Below are 24,852 nucleotides of genomic sequence, written 5' to 3'. Positions count from 1 at the left end.
AAGACAAAAAGTGGAGGTGTTTGTAAGCGAAAAGATGGGAAGGGAGTAAAAAAAGAAAGGAAAGAACAGGCAATTTACGGAGGACTCAACGACGTCTAATTAGAGCCGATGGAGGAAGAAGAAGAAAAAGAAGAAAAGAAGAAAAGAGAAAAGAACAAGAACACGAACAGAACCAAGAACAAGAACAGAGAGAGAAAGAAAAGTAATAAGTAAAAAAGGATGGAAAAATAGATGAAGAGTAAAAGAAGAAGAGCAACAGTAGGACGAAGAAGAGGAGGAGGAGGAGGAGAAAGAGGAGGAAAGAGGAGGAAGCAGGTGGGAGCAGTAAACACCACAAAAAGTTGTCATAAATAAAATAAAAAAAGGTCAACTCCCAGAGGATAAAAAAAAATATAAAAAAAAGACAAGGGACACAAAGACACACACACACACACAAAAAAAAAAATATATATATATATATATATATATATATATATATATATATATATATATATATATATATATATATATATATATATATATATATATATATAAAAGTTATTCGCATGTACAGAACCAATTTTGGAAAGAAAAAAAAGAAGAGGAGGAACGAGAACAGGAACATGAAGAACAAGACCTAGAAGAGAAATTAAAACAAGACAACCAAGAAAAAACAACAAAAACAAGAAGAAAATGAAAAGCAAAAAGAAACACTACAGCAAGAAAATCAACAGGACGAGAGAATGGAGATAAGGAAGAGAGAAACACAAAGCAGAAAAACATCAACATAACAAAGAAAAACAAAGAAAATAAAATAGAAGAAAAAGTCGAACAAGATGGCGGGGACAGATTTGGCCAAGAAGAGAAGAAAAAAAGAATGAGAAAACAAGAATATTAAAAAACGACCAATTTCTGTCAGGAGGAAGGCGGAGAGGGAGGAGGAGGAGGAAGGAAGGGAGATAGAAAGGGAAGAAAAGGAGGAAGGAGGGAAGGAAGGAAAGGATGCAAGGAAAGGAGGGCAAGACTGAACGAAGGAATACATGACGAAGATAGGAAGGACGAGGAGAAGGAAGAAAGGAAGTAAAGGGGGACGAAAGGAGGGAAGGAAAAGAAAGAAGAAAAAAGGAGGAAAGGAAATTAGGAGGGAGAGTGGGAAGAAAGGAATCGATAACGGGAGAAAGGGAGGATGGAGAGAAGAAAGGAAAAAAGGATAAAAAAGAGAAAGAAAGTATGATGCAAAAAATGAAGGAGAAAATCTATAACAAAAGAAAGGATGAAAAGAAGAAAGGAAGGAAGGAAGGAGGGAGGGAGGAAGGAAAGGAATCAATGACAGAAAAAACAAAGGTTGGAAGAAATGATACTAGGAAGAATAGCAGAAGGGAAGGAGGGAAGGAAGGAAGGAAGAAAGGAAAGCCGGACAGAAGACACGAAGGAAGGAACGAAGGAAGGACAATACGAAGAGACGAAGTTACGAAAGGAATGGAGGAAGGAATGAAAGAAGGAAGATAAATGGAAAGGAGAGAGAGAGAGAGAGAGAGAGAGAGAGAGAGAGAGAGAGAGAGAGAGAGAGAGAGAGAGAGAGAGAGAGAGAGAGAGAGAGAGAGAGAGAGAGAGAGAGAGAGAGAGAGAGAGAGAGAGAGAGAGAGAGAGAGAGAGAGAGAGAGAGAGAGAGAGAGAGAGAGAGAGAGTTAAAAAAATAAAAACTCTGGTGTCAAGAAAGTCAGAAAGCAGGAAGAAGACGAAGACGAAGACGAAGACGAAGACGAAGACGAGAAGCCGAAGGAAACATCAGGAAGGACAGAAAGAAAGATGAAGAAAATTTTGAAAAGGAAATTGGGAAGAGAGAAGAATAAAGACGTAGAAGAAAAAGCAACGATGATGATGATGATGATGATGAAAATTAAAAGAGATATGGATAACGAGTGTGGGTGAACTATTGAGTGGATGGTGGTGGTTTGTTGTGATCAGGTACAGGAGGAGGAGGAGGAGGAGGAGGGCCGTGAATCGATACCAGGGAGTGAACAGCCTGTTGGTGACGGGAGCCTGTTGCCTCTAGAAGTAGAAGTAGAAGGAGGAGGGGGAGGGGAGGAAGGGGGTAGATAGGCAGGCAGGCAGGCAGGTAGGTAGGAAGGAGGGAAGGTAGGCAGATCGGTAAAAAGGTATAAAAAAAATCCAGGTGGAGAACAACCAGTAATGAGGAGACGGGAGCGGAGAAAGGACGTGAAGGAGGGGAAGGGGAAGAGTGAGGGGAGATAAGAAGGCAAATAAAGTTGGGACATAAAGGATAAAAGGGACATAAAGGTAAATAAAGTAAATAAAGATAAAGTAAATAAAGTAAAATAAAGTAATAAGGTAAACAAAATAATAAAGTAAAAAAAGATAAAAGCCATGGAGGAATGTAAGACCGGAGGAAGAAATGAAAGAAGGGAGACAGGGAGAGGAAGGTAAGCGAGGAATATTAATAGCCAGGGAGATAAGAAAGAGAATGAAAGCTAGGAAGGAAACTAAAGCAAGAGGAAGGGAGGAAATATGAAGTAGTTAATTAGGAGGGAGGATATAGATGAGGGAGTAAGAAAGGGAGAGAAAGAAAGGGGGTATACACGTACAACGGAAGAAAAGAATGGAAGAGAAGACAAAGGAAAGAGGAGAGATGATGATGGGGAGGAGAAGGAAAGAAGGAGAGAACTGAGGAAGGAGAGGAAGGAAGACACAAAAGAAGAAAAAGGAAGGAAGCATAGAGGGAGAGGAAGGAGACCTGGTGAAGGATAGATACAAGTAAGAGAGAGAGAAAGGAATAGGGAGAAGGGAGAAGAATAAAAGAGATAGGAAGGAGAACGAAAGGAAGAAAGGAAAGTACAAGAAAGAGAGAGAGGGAGAAATAAGGACAGAGAGATAGAAAGGAGGGCGAGAGGAAGAAACAGATATACAGGAAGAGGAAGGAATGGAGAAATGAAGAATGACAGAGGAAGAGAAAGTAGAGAAGACAAGAAAAGGGGAGAGACGTGGAAAAAACAAAAGTATGAAGGAAAGAGAGAGAAAGGAGGAAGACAGGGAGAAAGGGAGGAATAAAGAGAGATTCGAGAGAAATATGGAGAAAAGGGGAAGGAGGGAGGAAGACAAATGATAATGAGAGGAGATGAGAAATGAAGAAGGTGTAAAGAAAGATGAAGGAAGAATAAGGGAAGGAGGAAGGAGGTAAGAAAAGACATGAAAAGAAAGAGAGATAATATAGAGATGAAAGGAATGGAAAGAGGAAGGAAGGAGGTGAAGGACGAAGGAATATAAAAAAGTGATAAAATGAATAAAAGAGCAAAAGGAAAGAAAGAGGGCAAGGAAAAAGGAACTGATGGTGATGAAGAGAAAAGAGGGATTTTAAGAAAGGAGAGAGAGAGAGAGAGAGAGAGAGAGAGAGAGAGAGAGAGAGAGAGAGAGAGAGAGAGAGAGAGAGAGAGAGAGAGAGAGAGAGAGAGAGAGAGAGAGAGAGAGAGAGAGAGAGAGAGAGAGAGACGGGCACTGCGACTGGTGGATGCGGCAGACCCCCCAACCGGGCAGGAAACTCTCAGCTCCGTCGACTCCTTGGAGCACCGCAGGGACGTAGCTGCTCTTGTGGTGTTTCATAAGGCACAAGTGCAGGGAGTGCCACATCTGGCGGGCTTACGCCAACCTCCGAGAGTCACCACGCGGGACACGAGAACGGTGCTATCCCGTGGTGACGCAGTGGAGGTGCCGTGTTCCCGTACCAGCCAGCACCAGCGCACCTTTTCGGGAAGAGTCTGCCGGATGTGGAACATGTTCACGGCCTGTGTACCAAACATCCGGGAGATGAACACCCAAAAAATAAAACTGTCGGCCCACCACTGGAGGGGCTCACTCCCCACTCCACTGACACTCGTGGTGGAGCAGTGACACGAGTGTAGTGTGCAGTGCGTTCACATATATTCTGTATTGTATGTTTTTTTTATAGTATATATATTTTTTATAGTTTATGTAGTTATTTTTTATATAGATTTTATTCTGCCCTTTGAATAGGCAGCACACGACAGTACACCTTTGGGTATGTAAATAGTATTTTTTTTTTTTTTACAGCAAAGGAGACAGCTCAAGGGCACAAAAAAGTAAACATTAATAAAAAAAGCCCGCTATCTGCTGTTCCTAAAAGAATCCAAAGAGGTGGTGTCCTGATACCCTCCTCTTGAAAGAGTTCAAGTCGTAGGCAGGAGGAAATACAGATGAAGGAAGATTGTTCCAGAGTTTACCAGCGTGAGGGATGAAAGAGTGAAGATGCTGGTTAACTCTTGCATGAGGGGTTTGGACGGTATAGGAATGAGCGGGAGTGGGGGAGGCATGCAGTTAGCAAGTTCAGAAGAGCAGTCAGCGTGGAGATATCGATAGAAGATAGAAAGAGAGGCAACATTGCGGCGGAATTTAAGAGGTAGAAGACTATCAGTATGAGGAGGAGAGCTGATGAGACGAAGAGCCACTCTGTCCAGAAGAGCTGTGTGAGTGGAGCCCCCCCACACATGAGATGCATACTCCATACGAGGGCGGACAAGGCCCCTGTATATGGACAGCAACTGTGCAGGGGAGAAGAACTGGCGGAGACGGTACAGAACGCCCAGCCTCGAGGAAGCTGATTTAGTAAGAGATGAGATATGAAGTTTCCAGTTGAGATTTTGAGTTAAGGATAGACCGAGGATGTTTAGTGTTGAGGAAGGTGATAGCTGGGTGTTGTCAAAGAATAGGGGATAGTTGTTTGGAGGATTGTGTCGAGTGGATAGGTGGAGAAACTGTGTTTTGAGGCGTTGAAGGACACCAGGTTCTTCCAATCGGAAATAATAGTAAGGTCTGAGGCTGTTCTGCAGCCTCCAGCCTTGAGTCGTTAAGTTCCTGAAGGGTGGGTCTTCTATTAAAAGAAGTTGAGTAATGCAGAGTGGAATCATCGGCGTAGGAATGGATAGGACAGTTCGTTTTGGAAAGAAGATCATCAATGAACAACAGAAAAGAGTGGGAGATAGGACAGAACTGTGGGACACCACTGTTAATAGATTTAGGGAAGAACAGTGACCGTCTACCACGGCAGAAATAGAACGGTCAGAAAGGAAACTGGAGATAAAGGTACAGAGAGAAGGATAGAAACCGTTTAGAAAGCAAAGATTTGTGCCAGACCCTATCAAAAGCTTTTGATATGTCCAGCGCAATAGCAAAAGTTTCACCGAAACGGCTAAGAGAGGATGACCAAGAGTCAGTTAAGGAGATCACCAGTAGAACGCCCTTGCAGGAACCCATACTGGCTATCAGATAGAATGTATGTAGTGGAAAGGTGATTTTTAATCTTCAGGTTAATTATTGATTCAAAAGATTTATATATACAAGAAAGTAAAGCTAGGACGGTAGTTTGAGGGATTGAGCGGTCACCCTTCTTAGGCACAGGCTGTATGAAGGCATACTTCCAGCAAGAAGGAAAGGTAGATGTTGACAGGCAGAGGCGAAAGAGTTTGACCAGGCAGGGTGACAGCACGGAGGCACAGTTTTAAGGACAATAGGAGGCACTCCATCAGGTCCATAAGCCTTCTGAGGATTGAGGCCAGAGAGGTCATAGAAAACATCATTTTGAAGAATCTTTATAACAGGCATAAAGGATTCAGAGGGTGGATGAGTAGGAGGAATATGCCCAGAATCGTCCAGAGTGGAGTTTTAGAAAAAGTTTGAGAGAAGAGTTCAGCCTTAGAGATAGATGAGACGGCAGTGTTGCTGTCAGGACTGAGGAGTGGAGGGAAAGATGAAGAAGTGAAGTTGGAGGAGATGTTTTGGCTAGATGCCAGAAGTCACGGAAGAGTTAGAGAAAGCAAGGTTTTGACATTTTCTATTAATGTAAGAATTTTTGGTGAGTCGGAGAATAGATTTGGCACGATTTCAGGCAGAAATGTAAAGTTCATAATTAGCATTAGTTTGAAGGCACTGGTACCTTTTGTGAGCTACCTCTCTATCATTGACAGCACGAGAACAAGCGTAATTAAACCAAGGCTTTTTAGCGTGAGGAGTAGAGAAAGAACGAGGAATTTATGCCTCCATTCCAGAGACAATCACCTCTGTGATGCGCTGAGCACACACAGAGGGGTCTCTATCCTGGAAGCAATAATCATTCCACGGGAATGGCATCTCAGGTCGTCCCACCGAGCTGAAGCAAAATGCCAGAAGCATCGCCTCTTCGGTGGGTCCAGAGGGTGTACAGGAGCGATAGGACAGGATGCAGAAATAAGATTGTGATCGGAGGAGCCACATACACATACATGTGCCTATGTTTAAATAAATAAAAAAGGGAGAGAGAGAGAGAGAGAGAGAGAGAGAGAGAGAGAGAGAGAGAGAGAGAGAGAGAGAGAGAGAGAGAGAGAGAGAGAGAGAGAGAGAGAGAGAGAGAGAGAGAGAGAGAGAGAGAGAGAGAGAGAGAGATTAAGCAAGAAGGAAGGAAGGAAGGAAGGAAGAGGAAGGAGGTTTGCAAGGTGGAGGAAACAAGGTGGCAGGCAATGAAGGAAGATGAGATGAAAGGAAGGAGAGAAGAAAGACAGAGAGAGAGAAAGGAGAGGAAGGGAGACGAAAAGAGAGGAATATGAGAGGGGTCGTGATATAACCAAAAAGGAGGAGGAAGAGGAAGAGGAGAAGGAGGAGGAAGAGGAGGAGGAGGAATGCATATATTCAGAACGAGAAACCAGGGAACCGCGAGAAGGAGGGCTCAGAAGTGGATAGATCAGAGGGGACGAGAAAAGGAGGACAAGGACACGGAGCAGGAGGAGGAGGAGGAGGAGGAGGAGGAGGAGGCATGGAAACACGGATGAGAAGGCAACAGAAATAGGAGCAGCGAGTAGCGGGCTTTTTTTATATTATTGTTTCCCTTTTTTTGTGTTCCCTTGAGCTGTCTCCTTTGTTGTAAAAAAAAATAAAAATAAAAAAAAGCCTATTAGCTCATTGCGAGGCTGCCTGCTTTTTCAATCCTTCTGCCACTATGAAGAGGACAAAGAAGGCGAGGAAGAGGACAAGGGCATACAGGATGAGGACGAGGACGAGGATGAAAGCGAGGACGAAGAAAAGAAGAGAGATTAAGACATATATACAGACGAGGGCGAAGACAAGGAATAAAATGAGGAAGAGAAAGAGAAGACAAGAAATGGAGACGATGACGTGCAAGCAAAGGTGAAGATGACGAGGACAAACACATTTAGAACCAAGACTAAGGGAAGGAGGACAAGACACATGCATATATATACACATTCATCTTTCCATGAATCCATCCATCTATCCATACATACATTCACACATACATATATACATACATACATTCATACATGCATACACACATACATACAACCTAAGTGAGTAAAAAAAGTATGTAAATGTACGTAAAAGGATGTATAATATATGTAGTAAGTGCCGTAATAAGGAAAACCTACACACATTTTTTTTACAGCAGAGGAGACAGTTCAAGGGCGCAAAAAAAAAGAAAACAATAATAATAAAAAAAAAACGCTACTTACTGCTCCTGAATAGAGTAAAGAGGAGTGGCCAAAAAGATAAATCAATAAACATATACAAATAAACATGTACAAATCCCAGCGTCCTGCAGAGGTACATTACTCTGATAGGACCGAAATGAGACCCCACGGACCCTTCCCCCCAACCCCCTTCCCCTCCTTCACTACACCCCCCCCTCATCCCCGACGCAGGTAACAAGACGTCAGGTGTGCTCGACAGGTGACTCCGGTGTCCGAGAGTGGGCAATTTACACCTGTCTTCGGGGATATTATTCGTGTTGGAGAAGATAACTTTCCGAGGATGGAGGAACAGGGTAAAAAGGAGGAGGGGGAAATATATATAAGTAAAGGACCAAAAATAGAAAAAAACAGCAGCAACAGCAATTACAGTAGCAGCAGTAGTAATAGTAGTAGTAGTAGTAGTAGTAGTAGTAGTAGTAGAGAAAAAACGGTAACAATAATAACACCACCAATAACAACAAAAACAACGAACGAACGAACAAACAAACAAACAAACCCCCAACAATCTCAACACACACATTCACCACCCATTCCAGGTAGCAGAATCGCCACAATCACCATCATCATCACCATCAACATCAACAGCAACAGCAACAGTATCTAGGGTTACCTGGCCACCACCACCTGTAAGCGGGGGAAAGAAAGGTTCCCGGTAATCGTGTTAGACCGCGACCCCAATCTCGGCCCCTCGCTGCCCTCCGCCAAGGCTTGTTATTTCCTCAATTATGTCTGAGTTATTGACCCGAAAACCGGACATCACCGACCCAGCTGAAGGACGGAGACGCAGGAGTGGACAGTGAGGGGACGCGTGGAGGGGGAGAAGGGCGTGAGGGAGGATGGTAAGGAAGAGGGGAAGGAATTAATGATGGTAGGAGATGGATGCGGAATTAGGAATGGAAAGGAAAAGCGGAATAAAGGATGTAGAGGGAAGGAAGGATGGGAAGGGAGAGACACGGAATGAAAATAAGGGAAAGGGATGGAAAGGAGGATGGTCAGAAAAAAAGGAAGAATGAAGTAAAATATAAGGAAAATATAAGAAGAGCCGAGACGGAAGAAATTAGGACAAAGCGAGGAACAAGGAGGCAAGATGAGAAAAGAAGAGAGGAGAGACGGAAGTAAGAGTGAAGGAGGAAGAGGTGAAAGGGGAAAAGAAGAAAGGTGGGAAGGATTACAGGAAGCGGAAGAGAGGGAAGGAAGGAAGTAAGTTCAAGGAAAGAAAGATATGATAATTATGGAAGAAGACCAATCAGCAGGAAGGTAGGGAAGGAAGGAAGGAAGGAAAGGAGAGGGAATGAAAGAAAAGGAAGCTGAGAAGAAGAGAAAGAGAGGAAGGAGGAAAAAAAGAGAAAGGGGGAGACGGGAAAGGAAGATAGGAAGATGGGAATGAAATGAGAAAGGAGAAAGAAGAAAGAAGGCAAGGAGGAAGGAAGAAAGGAAGAGAAGGGGGCAGTCAGGAAGGAAGGAAAGGGATGGAGAGGAAGGAGAGAGGGAGAGGGCGGAAATGGGAAGAGAGGAATGGGAAAGGAAAGCTTGAAGGGTGCACGGGAGATGAAGGAAGAGAGAGAAGGTAAACGAGAGAAGGGAGGGAGGAAAGAAGGAAGGAGAGAGATACTGAGGGAGAGGAAAAAAGGGAAGGAGGAAGAGAGGTAAGCAAGAAGAGAGACTGAAGGAGGAAGGAGAATGGATGAAGTCGAGGAAGAAAGAAAGAAAGAAAATGTATAGGGGAGGAGGAAGGAAAGGGGAGAATGGAAGCGAGAGGAGGAGGAAGGCAGGGAAGAAGGAAGGACAGAGGTGAGGGAGAGGAAGGGAGGGAAGGAAGCCGGAAGGAGAGAGGTGAGGGAAAGGAAGGGAAGAGAGAGAAGATATGCGAGTGGAGGAAGAAAAGCGAGAGAAATTATGGGAGGGAGGAAGGCAGGGAGAGAAGGAAGGAGGGGGAGAGAAGATGTCAGAGAGGTGGGAGGTTGGAAAAAGGAAGAAGATGTCAGAGAGGTGGGAGGCTGGAAAAAGGAAGGATAGAACACAAAGAAACACAAAGGAAGAACAAACAACAGCAGACCTGCTGGTCCTTACGAGGCTGTTTGTGACAAGCTACACTAACTATCTAATCAAAGGTGGAAGATGAAGGACAGCAAAGGCGAAAGCTCCTCCCCACCCCCCATCTCTCCAGCCAAAGCTGGCAGGAAAGGAAAAAGAACCATGCAGCATGGAAAAACTGCATGGAAATTATGTAGGAAAGAGGAAAGTACTATCATTACTGCTACCACTAACCGGGCGATAAAAGCGGACAAGGACACCAGTATTTGAAAGAACTTAACGTTATTACGACAATGAGTAATATCTTAGTTGCTGGTTGGATTCAAAATACTTGTCTAATCTATTCTTGAAGGCCGTAACTGTTGTTACGGCCTTGGAAGCATGGAAGAAGGACAGACGTGAGGGAGAGGAAGGGAGGGAGGGAAGGAGGAAGGAAGATAGAAGGTAAGCGAGTGGAGGAAGATAGGAGAGAGAAACTGAAGGAGGGAGGGAGGGAGGGAGGGAAGGAGGAAGGAAGATAGAAGGTAAGCGAGTGGAGGAAGATAGGAGAGAGAAACTGAAGGAGGGAGGGAGGGAGGGAGGGAAGGAGGAAGGAAGATAGAAGGTAAGCGAGTGGAGGAAGATAGGAGAGAGAAACTGAAGGAGGGAGGGAGGGAGGGAGGGAGGGAAGGAAGGAGGAAGGAAGATCTGGGATGGTAGTCTTTAGGATTTCCCGAGTCCGTGGGTCGAGTCCTCCTCGCTCTGGCCTCGGCACGTCCAGGTGATGTGTGCGTGTGCCCCGGCGCGCCCCCACGGCAAACAACCTGTGTGTGTGTGTGTGTGTGTGTGTGTGTGTGTGTGTGTGTGTGTGTGTGTGTGTGTGTGTTTGAGATTCTTGAGGGCATGCCGCTTTTCTGTGCCACAAGGCTTTTCTTTTGCCTCTCACCTACATCATCACCACTAACACCACCTCCACCACCCCACCTCCACCCCACAACCACCAGAAGGAGAGGCCGCCGCGATGTTTACACCAACACGCCCTCGGGACCGCCTCTCCGCCGGGCTTGAGGAGGCTCGGCACACACGGCTTTCTCACCCTCGGCTATAGAGTGAGCTCCTAAGCCGTCAATAGTCGACATACCTTCACAACGTTTTCTTTATATAGCAGAGGAGACAGTTCAAGGACAAAAACTAAAAGAAAAACAATTCCGCTCAGCACTTCTACAAAATCAAATAGAAATGAGGAAGGGAGGGAAGGAAGGAAGCCGGAAGGATAGAGGTGAGGGAGAGGAAGGGAGGGAACGAAGCCGGAAGGAGAGAGGTGAGGGAGAGGAAGGAAGGGAAGGAAGCCGGAAGGAGAGAGGTGAGGGAGAGGACGGGAGGAAGAAGAAAGGAAGAGAGAGAAGGTATGCGAGTAGAGGAAGAAAAACGAGAGAAATTATGGAAGGGAGGAAGGCAGGGAGAGAAGGAAGGAGGGGGAGAGAAGATGTAGGAGAAGTGGGAGGCGGAGAAAAAGGAAAAATAGAAGATGAGGGAGAGGAGAGAGGCATGGAAGAAGGATGTAAGTAAGGGAGAGGAGGGAGGGAGGGAGGGAGAATGTGAGAGATAATTTCAGGATGGAGAGGTGTCTTAATACTCCCCTTTTGAATGTTTTCCAACTTTTTTCTTTTAATCTTCTAATTTCTCTTTTTTTGTGTGTTATTTTACGTTTCGGTCTATGGCGTTGGTAGGCTTTCTAAGTGGAGCCTGATGATCGGCCCCAGCTCGTTATACCGCAGGCAAGTGCTTATAGTGGCGCTGTCTTGCTTGGCTCATGCTACCCCTTGCTAACCACCAAGGATGAGAGACTTTCCTCGCTTTCCTTTCCTAGCGCGTGTGGGTCTCCAGTGACGTCTCTGTTTACATGTGACGTCACGAGCGCGGTGCATTGTGGGAAAACAGCGAGTTATCCTAATATGTCTCTCATCCTGCTAACCACTCACCCACTGCCTCTCCTCCTCCGGCACTGTCTTATTTTTCACATCCATGTCTGCTCATCGAGGGGATTGTTTGGATGTATACCATTTTTTAGTCTTCCCTTATTCCCTTTCACGGATCTCAATAGCAAAACTTATCAACAACAGTGAAATGCAACCCGTTCATCTACCCGAGGCCTGCTTTTTTTCTGCCTTCGTCTAATACTTTCCGTCTGAGGTCCACGAGTCTCCACAACAGCGTTTTCCATCTTCGGGGCGATAGCAAGCCCCACGAACCTCTCCCATCAGTCTTCCCGCGGCTCTATTTCGGTCCAGTGGTGGGGTGGGGGATGGTCACGGGATAAACCTTTGCTACGGCTCCCACTCTATCGTCCTTGTTGATGTTCTTCGTCTTAATACCCTTTTGTGATTCGGTTTTCTTCCTTTTTTTGTTTGTTTTGTTTGTTTTCTTGCTGGCTGGCTGGCTGTGTCAATGGTTCTCTCCTCGCGAAGTCTTTCATCGGCGCGTAGCCACAATGGAGGCGGCGGCGAGGCGTGCACTAAGGAAGTCATTTCAAGGCGGCGCGTCGTAAGTAAAGGGCGGCGGCTCGAGGCAGGAAGGAAGGAACCGCCGCTCCTTATAGTCCCACTCGCCGCCACCCTCCACGCGGCGCCCGAACCCACAACGCCGCCGGAGGAACATTCTTGTCGGCACCTAGGCCCACTACATCATCTCCTCCTCCTCCCCTTCCTCCTCCTCCTCCTCCTCCTCCTCCTCCTCCTCCTTCTCCTCCTACCACCACCTCCCCACCGCCCTACCTCCTCCTTACCTCACCGCCGGAAACTGGTACAACTTGCACCACCAACTCTTCACACGAGTGCCACTGTGCTGCTGACGGCGAGTGTTCCGTGACGCAAACACACCCACTGAGCCCCGGCCATCCCTCCCTACCCTCCCCCGTCTTTCTCCTCCCTACCCTTCCCCTTCTCCCCCCTCCCTATCGCCCCTGCCTTTCCCTGCCTCCGAATTTGACAAACACTGCACCCCCCCTCTCCTCCCTTCCATCCCCAGCCTCTCCCCTTTACAAACAAACATAAGCTGGTGTTTGGCTGTCCTGAAGGCGAGGAAGAAGGAGTGAGGAGAGGGAGGAGGAGGAGAGGGAAAAGGCGGAGGCGGAGGAGGAGGCAGGAGGAGGAGAGGGAGGCAGGAGGAGGAGAGGAGAGGCAGGAGGAGGAGAGGGGAGGCAGGAGGCGCCGTCACCGTCTGTCACGCTCACTCCCGCTCGCCAACAAACACTCCTTTTCCTTTTTCCACTCGAGGCTGAGTCGCCTTTCTTTGGAGGCGATTCACGGAAACGACAACACCAAACGCCGCTCTCACTCTTCCCCCTCCCCCTCCCCCTTCTCTCTCTCCCACGATGCCGGAGAGGGAAAGAGGGTGAGGGGTGAGGGGCGGAGCTTGGGAAAGGAGGAAGAAAGAATGGGAAGAAAGTGAAAAGGAGAGAAGATAATAGGTTAGACTGGGATTGAAGGAGAAAGCGGGAATGGGGAGAGAGGGAAGGGGGGAGAAGGGAAAAGAGAAGAGGGGAAGAAGGGAGAGATGGGGAGGGAAGTAGGGGGCGAGAGGGGAAAGGATACATAACTGACATAAAGGAGAAAGAAAATGGGGATCGAGGGAGAAGGGAGAGATGGAGAAAGGGAAAAGGAGGAAGAAGGAAAAGAATATTAAACTGGACCACAGCAGGGAGAGCGGGAATGGGGATAGAGGGAAGGGACGAGAAGGGCAAAGAATAGTAAGTGGGTGGAGGAGAAGACAGAGAGGGAGAAGGGAGAGATGGGGAGAGGGAGAGACGGGTTCAGGGCCTTCTGCCATGGCCGATAACACCCTGCTTCCCGGCGCAATACGGACCACATCGCCGCCGCCGCGTGGGGAGAAGATAAATGTTTACTACTGACGCGCTTTTTCTTCCCTTATTCGCTTCTGGGAGACTTGAAATCAATCCCTAGAATCCATATAATCCTGCCCTTCCCCTTCACCTCTTTTTCTTAACTTCCCCTCCTCTCCTTCCTCTTCCCCTCCTCTTTTTCCTCTTCCCCTCCTCTTCTTTCTCTTTCCATACTCTTTTTCCTCTTCCCCTCCTCTTCTTTCTCTTTCCATCCTCTTTTTCCTCTTCCCCTCCTCTTCTTTCTCTTTCCATCCTCTTTTTCCTCTTCCATTCTCTTCTTCCTCTTCCCCTCCTCTTTTTCCTCTTCCCTTTCTCTTCTTCCTCTTCCCTTTCTCTTTTTTCTCTTCCCCTCTTCTTCTTCCTCTTCCCCTCTCTTCTTTCTCTTTCCCTCTTCTTTTTCCTTTTCCCCTCTTCTTCTTCATCTTCCCCTCCTCTTCTTTCTCTTCCCTTCCTCTTCTTCCTCTTCTCCTATCTTCTTCCTCCTCCCCTCCTCTTCTTCCTCTTCCCCTCCTCTTCTTTCTCATCCCCTCCTCTTCTTTCTCTTCCCTTCCTCTTCTTCCTCTTCCCCTCCTCTTCTTCCTCTTCCCTTCCTCTTCTTCCTCTTCCCCTCCTCTTCTTCCTCTTCCCATTCTCGTCTTCCTCTTCCCATTCTCGTCTTCCTCTTCCCCTCCTCTTCTTCCTCTTCCCTTCCTCTTCTTTCTCTTCCCTTCCTCTTCTTCCTCTTCCCCTCTCGTCTTCCTCTTCCCCTCCTTTTCTTCCTCTTCCCCCCTCTTCTTCTTCTTCATGAGAGGAGGAGGATTGTGGGTTAGTGGGCAATGTAAACACTGAAAGGAATAGAGACAGAGGGCGTGTTTATGTCTTTAGAGATCATGCTGAACTACTCTCTGGTGTAGATGAGACAATAGGGAAACGGAAAGTGAGGACACAGGAAGGGTCTCTGGAGGGCTTGCAGCACCCTCCTCGCTTCCTGTATATACCTCACCGGGAGTGGCTTGCGTCCGTTTCGGTAAGTGTCTCCCTACCTACTCCCTGGATTGTATGTTTTCCTCTATCTCTACATCCATGCAGCATCCACTCGTTCTTCTTGACCTCATTATTGTTCTATGGGAAGTTCTTTTTTTTTGTGAGGACCTTTATGTGTTTGACCTCTGCATATACATTTAGCAATATCCACCTGTTCCACTCCACTTTATCCATCTCTATTTCTCCTGTTTTTCCTCTACTTCAATCGGCAATATCCACCTGTTCCACTCCACTTTATTCCTCTCTATTTCTCCTGTTTTTCCTCTTCTTCAATCGGCATTATCCACCTGTTCCAATCCACTTTATCCATCTCTATTTCTCCTGTTTTTCCTCTTCTTCAATCGGCAATATCCACCTGTTCCACTCCACTTTATCCATCTCTATTTCTCCTGTTTTTCCTCTACTTCAATCGGCATTATCCACCTGTTCCCCTCCACTTTATCCATCTCTATTTCTCCTGTTTTTCCTCTTCTTCAATCGGCATTATCCACCTGTTCCAATCCACTTTATCCATCTCTATTTCTCCTGTTTTTCCTCTTCTTCAATCGGCATTATCCACCTGTTCCCCTCCACTTTATTCCTCTCTATTTCTCCTGTTTTTCCTCTTCTTCAATCGGCATTATCCACCTGTTCCACTCCACTTTATCCATCTCTATTTCTCCTGTTTTTACTCTACTTCAATCGGCTTTCCTCTCCTTCCTCCAGAAACTATATTACTCTTTACCTCAACTTCCTGCATCTTCTCCATTCCCCATTCTCGAAATACTACATATCCCCTTCCCTTCCCTTCCCTCTCTCTCTCTCCCTGCCTCATTCACAAGTATCCTTTCTATTTACCTAAGCTATCTCTATTTTCTTCCCCCTTCCAGATCAAACACACGTCCCCTTCCTTCTGTACCTCTCCCTGCTTCCACCCTCTCTCCCTTCCTCATCCACAAGCTTCCTTCCACTATATGTCATATCCACTAACCTCATTCCACCTATACCTCCCCTGCCTCTTCCTCAACCTTCTCCTCCCCTTCCTCTTTACCCAGTTCCTCCCTCGTAGCTCCTTCCTCCTAAACTTCCCTCTCCCCTCCTTCACCCGCATGTCTCCCTCCCTTACACCTCCCCTCCTCTCCCTCAGCCTCCTCCCTCCTCCTTCCCATCATCAGGGCATGACAAAGCTCCCTCCATTGTGAGCCGAGGTGCCGAGTGTTACGCCCATGAGATACAAGAAGGAGGAGGAGGAATAGGAGAAGGAGGAAGAGGAGGAGGAGGAGGAGGAAGAGGGGGACGAGGAGCAAGAGGGGGCCTGATTAAAGAGAAAGGAAAAATAAAATGATAAAAAAATGAAGACTGAGAAGCAAAATAAACTGCAGAGAGAGAAAGAACGATCGTAAGGAGGAGGAGGAGGAGGAGGAGCTGGAGGAGGAGGAGGAGACTAAGAGGAAGGGGAGGAGGATTAAGCTCAAGGGTGACTCATGGCGTTATGAAGCAACGGCAATGAGGGAGAGAGGACAGAGGGGAGGAGGAGGAGGAGGAGGAGGGAAGAGACAGGAGGAATAAAGAAGGGCAAAGAAGATATGAAGAAAAGGAGGAAACGAGGCAATGGAGAGAGAGAGAGAGAGAGAGAGAGAGAGAGAGAGAGAGAGAGAGAGAGAGAGAGAGAGAGAGAGAGAGAGAGAGAGAGAGAGAGAGAGAGAGAGAGAGAACTAAAAATAAGAGAGAAAAATATATATAAGAGAGAGAGTGGCACAAAGGCATCGAAGCAAGGAAAGGAAAGGAAAAAAAAAGAAGGGATATGTTGGGATTTTATATTTATGAAGGACAATATTGTTGGCTTAACCTTCCGTAACTTTCCTCCCCGTTCCATCAGCACCGGAGTTATGGCGCCGTTTGGCCGACAGCCGGATATAAATATTATGAGAAAAAACTTATTATATCGGAGCTTTTCTCGAACTCATTTTCCTTCCCTACTTCTCTCCGGCCCTTCTCTCTTTTAATACCTGAAGACCTGGGGCAGCCACGTCTAGTTTTAGTTTTACGGGTGTTTTTTATTCTGGACCATAAATAACATCTGCCAATAATGACTAATATAAAACTGGAATATGGCAAGATCTTTTTATTTTACTCTTGCTCCACCCGAAATTGACCTCGCTTTTAGCCACTCTTTACTTTTGTCTGTTGTGGGAGTGGTGAGTAGCGGGCTTTTTTTTCTCTTCACTCTTTTTGTTGCCCTTGAGCCGTCTCCTTTGTTGTAAAAAAAAAATCTCGATAATAAAAGATAAATGCGTGTCAATACCAAAATGCCAAGAACTAGGATTCACCGAACAGGACTCGATCGGCATAATCACGCAAAATCAGGTAACGTGCCGTGAGGTGATGGAAATGTGGCCTCCTCTCCCGCGTTGCACCCTGACTTGGCGTGGCAATTTCTATGAATCACCGCCCGACCAAACCCAAGCCAACCAAGCCCAACCCACCCCACCTCCACTCACCCAAGCCTATGTCCACCCAGTCTGTCTAAATTCAGTCCACTCCAGTCAGCCCCAGCCCAAGAGATCACCCCAGCCCAATACAACCTATAGTGCAGTCTAGTTCAACCCACTCATCCAAGCTACATTCAGTCCATTCCAGTCAGCCCCAGCCCAATGGACTCCACCTCAGCCCAATACAACCTAGTGCAGCCTAGTTCAACCCACCCACCCCAGGTACATTCAGTCCACTCCAGTCAGCCCCAGCCCAAAAGACTCCACTTCAGTCCAACCTCAGCCCAATACAAGCCAGTGCAGCCCTCTCCAGCCCAGGCCCCCGCCCCGCCCCGTCCACCCCACGCGCCCCGCCGGAGCCAGCAGTACCGGCGGAGTGCCTCGGTCCCGTGGGGCGAAAAATTATTCATTACTCGCGACTATATACGGTGGCGCTGGTGACGCGGCGTGAAATGGGCGACGAGGCCACTGGGGGAGGAGGGAAGCCACGGAGGACGGGGGAGAGGGGAGGAAGGAGGACAAAGGAAAGGGGTGTAACTCTCCTCTTCTCCATTACCACCTAAGGCTAGCAGGGGAAGGGAAAGGGGGCGGAGCGGAGCGGGGTTGAACTATGCCTGTTGGAGTCATGGTAACCCTCCCCTCCCCTGTACATGCCTGACTCAGTAGGAGGGAGAGATGCGCGGGGAGTGGGAGAGGGGGGAGCGATGATAGTGCGGGGGTGGATGATTTTTCTCTTCTCTCATGCCTGACCCGGGGGAGGAGATAAAATGGGAGGGGAGGTGGAGAAGTGGGGTGATTTTCCTTTCCTCCCCCGTTTGTGCCTAACCCCGGGGAGGCGAGGAGACGGGAAAGGAGAGGGACGAAGGAAAATGAAAGGTAGGGAAGGAAAGGGAAGGGAAGGAAAGGAAAGGAAAGGAAACGGAAGGTAAGGAAAGGAAAGGAAATTAAAGGAAAGGGAAGGGAAGGGAAGGGAAGGGAAGGGAAGGGAAGGAAAGGAAAGGAAAGGAAACGGAAGGAAAGAAAAGGAAAGAAAAGGAAAGGAAAGGAAAGGAAAGGAACGGAAAGGAAAGGGATGGGAGAGGGACGGAAGGAAAGGGAAGAGGAGAAGCAAGCTATTTCTCCTCTTTCTGACCCGACGGAGGGGGAGAGAGGTGAGAGAAGGGGAGAGGGAGGGGGAGGAAGAGGAGAGGAAGGGATGGGAAAGCAGGGAAGAAGCAGGGTGACTCTCCTCTTCTCTCCTTTTGCGTGCTTGGGGTCAGACGGCAGAGCAGAGGGCGCCACCGAGGTCCTCATCCCCGGGCCTTTGCAACTCCAGTCAACGCAGCTGTCTTGTATGGCCTCCTAAGTCCTGCCCTGCATTGCCTGGGCCGCCGCACTGCCTGAGTAAAGCACACACGCCCTGGACCCATGCCAGACACCACCTACGACGCAGCATCCCCCTCCTTAAGTCCCCGCTGAAATCCCCATCTCCCTTCCCACCACGCCCCTACCTTTCCAGTCCAACCGCCCTCCATATTTACCTCTTTCTTAACCCCTGCACCGCCTCCTCATCGCCCTTCCTTTCCCTCCTCACCTCCCTTCCCACCACCACCTTACCTTTCCTCCCAACCGCCCTCCATTTCCCTCTTTCTTAACCCCTGCACCGCCTCCTCATCGCCCTTCCTTTCCCTCCCCACCTCCCTTCCCACCACCATCTTACCTTTCCTCCCAACCGCCCTCCATTTCCCTCTTCCTTAACCCCTGCACCGCCTCCTCATCGCCCTTCCTTTCCCTCCCCGCCTCCCTTCCCACCACTATCTTACCTTTCCTCCCAACCGCCCTTCATCTCCTCTTTCTTAACCCCTGCACCGCCTCCTTACGGACAGCCTTTTTTCTCCTATTCCCTTACCTCACTTTCCCTTTAATTCCCATCCCTTCCCTTTCCTTCCCTCCCCTTCCCTTTCCTTCTCATCCCCTTCCCTTTCCTTCCCTCCCCTTCCCTTTCCGATTGGCTTCCAGTCACTAGTGGAGTGCCTCACGGGTCAGCGCTGGGACCCATTCTCTTCATCATATATATCAACGACCTCGAAGCAGGACTGAAATCCACAATATCGAAATTTGCTGATGACACTAAGGTGGGGGGAAAGGCCCTCACAAAGACCGACTGCGAAATCATTCAGAAAGACCTCAATCACATTATCGAATGGTCGGAAAAATGGCAAATGTCCTTTAATGTTGACAAATGCAAAGTCATGCACATTGGGTCCAGAAATAGTAACCACACATACATCATGAATGGGAGACCTCTGCAAGCGATGCAGGAGGAAAAGGATCTTGGAGTCACTATCAGCAGTGACCTGAAACACGCGAATCACTGTAAAAAAGCATACAACAAAGCCAACACTATGATCGGGTTCATAGCGAGGAACTTCAAGTGTAAAACGCCAGACGTGATGCAATACTTGTATAATTCCATGGTAAGACCGCACCTCGAGTATGCAGTACAGTTCTGGTCTCCTAATTACAGAAACGACGAGCCACGAAAATTATACCAACCTTAAGGGTTTAACCGTACGAGGAACGACTCAAGCGACTCAATCTCTTTGCATTGGAGAAAAGACGCCTACGAGGGGATATGATTCAAGTCTTCAAGTATCTGAAAAAATTCAATAACGTCGATTACTCCAATTTCTTTGAATTGCAAACCAACTCAAGAACTAGAAATAACGGTTTACCCATTCAGTCTAGTAGATGTAACACAGACATCGGAAGGAGTTTCTTTTCAAACCGAGTCATCCGTCACTGGAACAATCTTCCTTCAGAAGTAGTAAATGCGAATACTATCAACTCCTTCAAATATAGAATCGACCGTCACTTCGCTGCGTCGGGAGTAAACTGAATATCGAGGTGCTTTCATCTGCTCCTCAATATCGAGGTGCTTTCATCTGCTCCTCAATGTCGAGGTGCTTTCATCTGCTCCCCAGGCCCCAGGCTGTCGAGCAGATTAAATCACCAAAGCGGGCAACCTCGTAATGAGCCAATAGGCTTTCTGTTGCCTGCATTTCCATGTTTCCATGTTTCCTTTCCCTCCCCAGTCCCCGCCGCCGACCTCCCCTTTCTCTTCCTACCGCCTTCCCCACCGCTCTTCCTTTCCCTCCTCACACCATTCCTTACTGCCATCGCCTCACTCAAGTAGAAATATCGTCTCCTTTCCTGACTAAGGCCCTAAAAAAATTTCCCCCGTCCGCTTCATATTTCCTCCCGTTTCGTTCCGTGTGGGTGTGGCGGCCGCGCGACCCACCGACGCCGCGTCACCCACCTACGAAATAAAACCCGCTAAACATTTTCGTCGCGGACCTTCTCCCTCCCTCCCCCACCCAACGGAGACGTCCTCGCTTACACAGGAAAAGGTAAAGAGCGGCGGAGGAATAAAAGACGAAGATAAAAGCAATTGTAAGAAGACAACGACGAAGGAATATATATCGAAAGTAAGAGTAGCAGTGTATAGAAGACGACGACAGGAACACCGCTATAACAAAATTAGGAACTAGAAGACGAAGGAAAGACGAAGATGAAGAAGATGAAGACGAGGGGAAGACGAAGGCAAGAAAGCAGAACGCAAAGGCAAACAAAAGCCAAATTAATGAAGAAGGAAAGAACGATGCTTAGGATATGGCGAAATAGCACAGACAAGCTAAAACATGTAAAGAGAAGGCGATGGAAAGACCAAGAAAAGAACGCGGCGAAAATAGCAAAAAGTAATGAGACGAAGGGAAAAATAGAACACGAAATAATAAATAGAAGAAGAAGGAGAGGGAAAATATGCTGCACGTCACTCCGATAACTTGGCTCGCTGTGTTGCTTTTGTTTTATTTATTTCGTATTATTATTGTATTATTCATTATTGATTCCTTATTATTTATCATTTACTATTTGTTTGAGTCATTCCTGTTTTTGTTTTTGTTTTATATATAACGAAGATGAAGAAAGAGACCATGCAAGAAAATTATTAATATAACAATGACGGATCCAAAAAGAAAGATAAAGAAATACATTAAATATACAAAAGATATTAACCAAAAAGAAGACAAATAGATAAAGAAAAAGACAGAAAGCGTAGAATACCATAACATATAACATAATAACATATAACAACGACGAATCTAAAAACAACCACGAAGAAATATAAAAAAAAAGAAAAGATAATTAGAAAAAAAAGATAAACATACGAAAAGAAAAAGAAAGAAAACTAAGAATACCATGATAACAGAAAAAGAAGGCAAGAAAGAAAGAGAGAGGAAGAGATATATCAAGCTTAGCACATGACGAAGATAGAAAGATGATGATGAGGAGGAGGAGGAAAGAGGATAAAGAATTGCACCACACACAAAAAAAAAACCGCTAAGGATGCACGATAAAAAAAAAACAGATAGAAAAGACAAACACACAAAAGGCGAACAAAGACACGACTCCCTGCAACCCACTCAGAGAACACCAAAGAGGAATATAGGACAGGTTAATTGGTTGTCCCTCCCCCCTGACGCACCAGCAGAAAAAGATAAAGAAAGAGAAAGACCAAAGCAGAGATATAAATAGATAGAGATAGAGATAGATAGATAGATAGATAGATAGATAGATAGATAGATAGATAGACGAACGCTACAAGATACGTGCAAAACAGCATACAACAGGCACTGGGAAAACACAATAAAAGGCCTCGCCGAGAAATACAAGGACCCAAAAGCCTTCTGGCAGGGAATAAAACGCCTGCAGGGCAACACACACCACCGCCCCATACACCTAGAAAAGGGAGGAGTCAAAATACAGGATGACGAGGGTATTGCCCAAGAGTTCAGTGAAACCTGGAAGTCAGTGCTCACAATAAGACCTGAAGACAACGCTCATTATGACCAAGACAATGAACGGGAAGTAAAGGCATGGCTCCAACAGGACCCAACAAGAACCAGGCCACACCATACGATTGATCTGCAACGCCTAACACAGGCCCATCTGTTGACTATGGAAATAGGCACAGCCGAGCTCCGATCAGCTATAAACAAAACGAAAAACACGTCGCCCGGAGAGAGCATAATAGATAAACAACAAATCAGCATGTTACCCCCCCGGGGGCTGGCGTACCTACTCACCATATATAATGCGATGTTAACAACAGGTTACTTCCCTCAACGATTCAAAGTCGCCACTCTCACCATGATACCTAAACCAGGCAAACCATCCACGGATCCCAAGAACTACAGACCAATCTCACTCCTAGAAGTCCCTGGAAAAATCTTTGAAAGAATAATCAACTTACGACTCAGATGTCACCTGGAGGAAAACAACCTTTATAACCCGTCCCAGTATGGCTTCAGGGCAGGGAGGAGCACTACGTCAGCTATCTCCATCGCCAGCGAAAAGGTAGCACTCACTAAAGGACAAGGACTAAACTGCACTATTATCCAACGCGACATCAGCAAAGCGTTTGATAAAGTCTGGCTACAGGGCCTGCAATACAAAATACTTCAACTCGGACTGCCAGAGCTAACGGAAAAACTGTTATGTAGCTTCCTTGATCAGCGCTCAGCTTCCATTCGAGTTAAGTCAGCAATATCCTCCCCGTTCCCCCTGCACAGCGGCGTGCCACAGGGCAGCGTGTTATCACCAACGCTCTTCATCACCTACACCTTTGACATGCTCCGGTCTGATAACAGAAGCTGTATGGATATATATTATGCTGACGACGCGACACAAATAGTGACCTCCAACGGTACCCTAGGGCCTAGACCACCATGACGCCCTGGTCGTGCGGGAGGCGAACAGACTCAACACATTTGAAAAAAAATGGAAGATCAAAACAAACAGACAAGTTCGCTGTGGTCGCACTCGGCAGGAAAAAATTAAATGACATACAAATACAGGGCAACACCATCTCCCACCAAAAACAATGCCAGATATTAGGCCACACAGTGACAGCCACCGGCCTGATCGTTAAACATGTCAACGACAAAACCATGAAAGTTAAAACAGCCCTCACATCAGTAAACAGATTCTGGCACTTCACAGAGCGGCTCAAACTGTATCTAGTAAAGACTAAGATACTTCCTATACTAGACTACTCACCCACCCCGACACACATGGCTTCCCACACCAAGATATTACAGCTTCAGAGGCTGCAGAACAAAGCGCTGAGATTTGCCACCGGACAGAAATACCCGTACACGGAAAACACAGCAGCACAACACCGCAGACTCGGAGTACAACTAGTCAGCACAAGGCTACGGGAGGCGGCCGGAAAGATATGGGAGAAGCTAGACCAGCAAGACGACGTGAACTACACCCACGTCAAGGAGCTTGACGACAGCACGAACTTGGTCCACCCCTGGTTTCAGCGCAGCTTGAAGTCACTACGAGAACAACCGCCCACACATCACTTCACACAAGTGACGCCATAGCTTAGCTTAGCTCTCTACACACAAACAATCCAAACACACACACCCCCAGCACGCCGGGGGTATACAAATAAGGTGCCCGATAAACAATAACTACACCAGAACAACTAACGAACCTACACCATACAACTGTACACTCCTACTGTCTTTCCTATTCCCCACCTGTACCTCACCACTAACCCACTTCCTCTTCGTACTATACCCTTGATTAAAAAAAAAAAAAAATAATAAAAAAAAAAAAAGATAGATAGATATAGAGAGAATGTATGGTCCCTGCTGAGTGAGATGAGTCAGATGGGATAGAAGACATGATTGTGAGATGCCTATTTTTTTTATTTCCAGGTAATGAACGAACGTGGTCATAATTCCCCCACTCACCCCAGTTCCTCACCCCCTTCCTCACACCCCGCCCCTACCTCAAACACCACCTCTACTCTATCTCACACCATATCCTCAATCAAACCCATACACCACCTCATCCTGCCTTTTTTTTTTTTTTTTTTTTTGCCTGGCCCGTGCAATTCCTCTGACCCATGTCGCTGAAATTAGGTTTGATTGATGGGCATTAATACACATATCTGGAGAGAATGTCGGTCCTTTAGAAGTATCTGAAAATTGTCAGTTACTGTACCTGCAACACGAGCGGGTCTCCGGAATCACCACGTTCGCCCGCCGACCACTCGTCCACCGAATTCCCATATGCAGTAGCTAGATTCACAATAGATTAAAATAGCAAATGAAGCTAGCGAAAAATCCGAGTAATTTTTATGGTGTTTGATTATTTTTCCTCTCGCTCTCCTATTTTGGCAACAGTGGTTTCAGGGCGGAAGAGTGGATGGCCTGGGCGCTCCCGGAATTCTAAAGCGCTGCGGCTGTAAAGGCAGAGAGGAGGATCCCAACCCTGGCGGAGCAGCCTCACCGCCGGCCCTTCCGCTTTAACTACCCCCACACCCCACACCTGTCCGCTTTAACTGCCCCCACACCCCACACCTGTCCGCTTTAACTGCCCCCACACCCCACACCTGTCCGCTTTAACTGCCCCACACCCCACACCTGTCCGCTTTAACTGCCGCCACACCCCACACCTGTCCGCTTTAACTGCCCCCACACCCCACACCTGTCCGCTTTAACTGCCCCCACACCCCACACCTGTCCGCTTTAACTGCCCCCACACCCCACACCTGTCCGCTTTAACTGCCCCCACACCCCACACCTGTCCGCTTTAACTACCCCCACACCCCACACCTGTCCGCTTTAACTACCCATACACCCCACACCTGTCCGCTTTAACTACCCATACACCCCACACCTGTCCGCTTTAACTACCCCCACACCCCACACCTGTCCGCTTTAACTACCCATACACCCCACACCTGTCCGCTTTAACTACCCCCACACCCCACACCTGTCCCCTTTAACTACCCCCACACCCCACACCTGTCCGCTTTAACTACCCCCACACCCCACACCTGTCCGCTTTAACTACCCAT

General features: G+C 47.1%; 1 long non-coding RNA gene across 1 annotated transcript in view; it reads right to left on the bottom strand.

Moving 5' to 3' along the window:
• The window catches only part of LOC127007251 (uncharacterized), a 294,850-nt gene that overhangs the window by 195,009 nt on the left and 74,989 nt on the right, over nucleotides 1-24,852 (bottom strand). The gene's annotated exons all lie outside the window — the stretch shown is intronic.

Source organism: Eriocheir sinensis, chromosome 35 (assembly GCF_024679095.1).
Source record: "Eriocheir sinensis breed Jianghai 21 chromosome 35, ASM2467909v1, whole genome shotgun sequence".
Classification (NCBI taxonomy): Eukaryota; Metazoa; Arthropoda; class Malacostraca; order Decapoda; family Varunidae; genus Eriocheir; species Eriocheir sinensis.
Note: the sequence above shows the minus strand (reverse complement) of the source record. Positions and strands in the feature narration are given on the sequence as shown.